This window comes from Petromyzon marinus, unplaced genomic scaffold (genome assembly GCF_048934315.1).
Source record: "Petromyzon marinus isolate PM22_M1 ecotype Great Lakes invasive population unplaced genomic scaffold, UKy_Petmar_22M1.pri1.0 PM_G_Scaffold_6, whole genome shotgun sequence".
NCBI lineage: Eukaryota > Metazoa > Chordata > Hyperoartia > Petromyzontiformes > Petromyzontidae > Petromyzon > Petromyzon marinus.
Window position 1 is genome coordinate 727501 of NW_027423013.1, and position 5000 is coordinate 732500.

A 5000-nucleotide genomic window follows, 5' to 3' on the forward strand; every position below is an offset into this window, starting at 1 on the left:
CAAACCCTGCAGCTACAACCCAAGGGACAGCCTTCCCAACGCACTCTGGAGGAGAAGAGGCTCCTCGGGCGGAGTAACACAGCTCGAGATGCTCGCTCATTCACGGAAATCGTGGGAAACAACCTGCCGCCGGCACACCACTTCGTCCTCACATGAGGTTACCATTGTCCATACAATAGTGCAGGTGCGATGGAAATCTTTTCTCGTTTTGGTGCGTGCTACATTTTTACGGATAGACCCCGTGAAACGCTAGAAATTGGCGGGGATGTGTCTCTTGTGGCTCACGGGGCTGTTAGGGTGGCACAGAAATCCCTCTGAATGGGAAAACGGGTCATTTTCGTGTTGCCACATTGCATGCGAACGGCATGAAACTTCCAGAGGCATTTGCAGCAGGAATGCATGTGCAGTCAAAAAAGTGAATATTTTTCACGGATAGACCCCGTGAAACGCTAGAAATTGGCGGCGATGTCTCTCTTGTGGCTCACGGGGCTGTTAGGGTGGCACAGAAATCCCTCGGAATGGGAAAACGGGTCATTTTCGTGTCGCCACATTGCATGCGAACCGCATGAAACTTCCAGAGGCATTTGCAGCAGAAATGCATGTGCAGTCAAAAAATTGAATATTTTTTTCGGATAGACCCCGTGAAACGCTAGAAATTGGCGGGGATGTGTCTCTTGTGGCTCACGGGGCTGTTAGGGTGGCACAGAAATCCCTCGGAATGGGAAAAAACGGGTCATTTTCGTGTCGCCACATTGCATGCGAACCGCATGAAACTTCCAGAGGCATTTGCAGCAGGAATGCATGTGCACTCAAAAAATGTGATATTTTTCACGGAGAGACCCCGTGAAACGCTAGAAGTGGGCGGGGATGTCTCTCTTGTGGCTCACGGGGCTGTTAGGGTGGCACAGAAATCCCTCGGAATGGGAAAACGGGTCATTTTCGTGTCGCCACATTGCATACGAACCGCATGAAACTTCCAGAGGCATTTGCAGCAGGAATGCATGTGCACTCAAAAAAGTGAATATTTCTCACGGATAGACCCCGTGATACGCTAGAAATTGGCGGGGATGTCTCTCTTGTGGCTCACGGGGCTGTTAGGGTGGCACAGAAATCCCTCGGAATGGGAAAACGGGTCATTTTCGTGTCGCCACATTGCATGCGAACCGCATGCAACTTCCAGAGGCATTTGCAGCAGAAATGCATGTGCAGTCAAAAAAGTGAATATTTTTCACGGATAGACCCCGTGAAACGCTAGAAATTGGCGGGGATGTGTCTCTTGTGGCTCACGGGGCTGTTCGGGTCGCACAGAAATCCCTGGGAATGGGAAAACGGGTCATTTTCGTGTTGCCACATTGCGTACGAACCGCATGAAACTTCCAGAGGCATTTGCAGCAGGAATGCATGTGCACTCAAAAACTTCTATATGTTTCACGGATAGACCCCGTGAAACGCTAGAAATTGGCGGGGATGTGTCTCTTGTGGCTCACGGGGCTGTTAGGGTGGCACAGAACTCCCTCGGAATGGGAAAAGGGGTCATTTTCGTGTTGCCACATTGCATGCGAACGGCATGAAACTTCCAGAGGCATTTGCAGCAGGAATGCATGTGCAGTCAAAAAAGTGAATATTTTTCACGGATAGACCCCGTGAAACGCTAGAAATTGGCGGCGATGTCTCTCTTGTGGCTCACGGGGCTGTTAGGGTGGCACAGAAATCCCTCGGAATGGGAAAACGGGTCATTTTCGTGTCGCCACATTGCATGCGAACCGCATGAAACTTCCAGAGGCATTTGCAGCAGAAATGCATGTGCAGTCAAAAAATTGAATATTTTTCACGGATAGACCCCGTGAAACGCTAGAAATTGGCGGGGATGTGTCTCTTGTGGCTCACGGGGCTGTTAGGGTGGCACAGAAATCCCTCGGAATGGGAAAAAACGGGTCATTTTCGTGTCGCCACATTGCATGCGAACCGCATGAAACTTCCAGAGGCATTTGCAGCAGGAATGCATGTGCACTCAAAAAAGTGAATATTTCTCACGGATAGACCCCGTGATACGCTAGAAATTGGCGGGGATGTCTCTCTTGTGGCTCACGGGGCTGTTAGGGTGGCACAGAAATCCCTCGGAATGGGAAAACGGGTCATTTTCGTGTCGCCACATTGCATGCGAACCGCATGCAACTTCCAGAGGCATTTGCAGCAGAAATGCATGTGCAGTCAAAAAAAAATTGATATTTTTCACGGATAGACCCCGTGAAACGCTAGAAATTGGCGGGGATGTGTCTCTTGTGGCTCACGGGGCTGTTCGGGTCGCACAGAAATCCCTGGGAATGGGAAAACGGGTCATTTTCGTGTTGCCACATTGCGTACGAACCGCATGAAACTTCCAGAGGCATTTGCAGCAGGAATGCATGTGCACTCAAAAACTTCTATATGTTTCACGGATAGACCCCGTGAAACGCTAGAAATTGGCGGGGATGTGTCTCTTGTGGCTCACGGGGCTGTTAGGGTGGCACAGAACTCCCTCGGAATGGGAAAAGGGGTCATTTTCGTGTTGCCACATTGCATAGGAACGCCATGAAACTTCCAGAGGCATTTGCAGCAGAAAGGCACGTGCACTCAAAAATTTTAATATTTTTCACGCATAGACCCCGTCAAACGCTAGAAGTTGGCGGGGATGTCTCTCTTGTGGCTCACGGGGCTGTTAGGGTCGCACAGAAATGCCTCGGAATGGGAAAACGGGTCATTTTTGTGTGGCCACATTGCATAGGAACGGCATGAAACTTCCAGAGGCATTTGCAGCAGGAATGCATGTGCACTCAAAAACGTCTATATTTTTCACGGATAGACCCCGTGAAACGCTATAAATTGGCGGGGATGTCTCTCTTGTGGCTCACGGGCGCTGTTAGTTAGGGTCGCACAGAAATCCCTCGGAATGGGAAAAGGGGTCATTTTCGTGTTGCCACATTGCGTACGAACGGCATGAAACTTCCAGAGGCATCTGCAGCAGAAATGCATGTGCACTCAAAAACGTCTATATTTTTCACGGATAGACCCCGTGAAACGCTAGAAATTGGCGGGGATGTGTCTCTTGTGGCTCACGGGGCTGTTAGGGTCGCACAGAAATCCCTCGGAATGGGAAAACGGGTCATTTTCGTGTTGCCACAATTGGCATACGAACGGCATGAAACTTCCAGAGGCATTTGCAGCAGAAATGCATGTGCACTCAAAAACGTGAATATTTTTTCACGGATAGACCCCGTCAAACGCTCGAATTTGGCGGGGATGTTTCTCTTGTGGGTCACGGGGCTGTTCGGCTCGCACAGAACTCCCTTGGTCCACCTGATTCGTGCATACAGGCAGCAACTAAAACTCTGTAAACCTGCTGTGAGGACATCTAAACAGTGGACCAGTGAGGCTGTGGAAGATTTGCGGGCGTGCTTAGACTGTACTGACTGGGATATGTTCACGACTGCTACCAATAGTCTGGATGAACTCACAGAGGCTGTGTACATCAGCTTCTGTGAGGACTGCTGTATCCCAACACGTACCAGGGTGAACTTTAACAACAACAAGCCCTGGTTCTCAGCAAAGCTCAAAAGGTTGAGGTTGGAGAAGGAGGAAGCGTTTAGGAGTGGGGATAGAGACAGATTCAAGGAGTCGAAGAACAGGTTTAGCAAAGCGGTGAGAGAGGCTAAACGACTGTACTCAGAGACACTAAAACACCAGTTCTCTACTAACGACGCTGCTTCTGTCTGCCAAAGGGCTCAGGCACATCACCAACTACAAACCCAGAGCGCCCCACACCACTAACGACTCCCGCCTAGCCAACGACCTGAACGAGTTCTACCGTAGATTTGAAAGACAATTGGACTGTCCTGAACCACCCCTTCCCACCCAAGAGGCCCCATCCCCCACCCATACTACAGAAACGACTCTCTCCTTTCAGGAGGGAGAAGTTAATGGGCTTTTCAAGAGGCAGAATCCACGCAAAGCAGCCGGGCCGGACTCTGTCTCTCCAGCCACCCTCAGGCACTGCGCTGGCCAGCTGTCTCCGGTGTTCACCAACATCTTTAACACCTCCCTGGAGACATGCCATGTACCAGCCTGTCTCAAGTCCTCCACCATCATCGCTGTGCCCAAAAAGCTAAGGCCAACAGGACTAAATGATTACAGACCGGTCGCCCTTACATCTGTGGTAATGAAGTCTTTTGAGCGCCTGCTCCTGGCACACCTCAAAGCCATCACAGACCCTCTCCTGGACCCCCTTCAGTTTGCCTACAGAGCCAACAGGTCTGTGGACGACGCAGTTAACATGGCCCTCCACTTCACCCTACAGCATGTGGACGCCCCAGCATCCTACGCCAGGATCCTGTTTGTGGACTTCAGCTCTGCCTTCAACACCATCATCCCTGCCCTGCTTCAGGACAAGCTCTTCCAGCTGAACGTGCCCTACTCCACCTGCAGGTGGATCACAGACTTCCTCTCTGACAGGAAGCAGTGCGTTAAGCCGGGAACAGAAGTCTCTGACTCCAGGTCCATCAGCACGGGAACTCCTCAGGGCTGCGTCCTTTGCCCACTGCTCTTCTCCCTGTATACCAACAGCTGCGCCTCCAATCATCTGTCCGTCAAACTCTTGAAGTTTGTCGGACGACACCACCCTCATTGGGCTGATCTCTGGTGGGGATGAGTCTGACTATAGGTGGGAAGCTGACAACCTGGTGACCTGGTGTAGCCAGAACAACTTAGAGCTAAATGCTCTAAGGACAGTTGAGATGGTTGTGGACTTCAGGAAGAATACAGCCCCACTCACCGCCATCACCCTGTTAGACTCCGCAGTCAAAATTGTGGAGTCCTTCCGCTTCCTGGGCACTATTCTCTGCCGGGACCTCAAGTGGGAACTGAACATCAGCTCCCTCGCCAAGAGAGCTCAACAGAGGATGTACTTTCGACGGCAGCTGAAGAAATGCAACCTGCCAAAGACAATGATGGTGCAATTCTATACA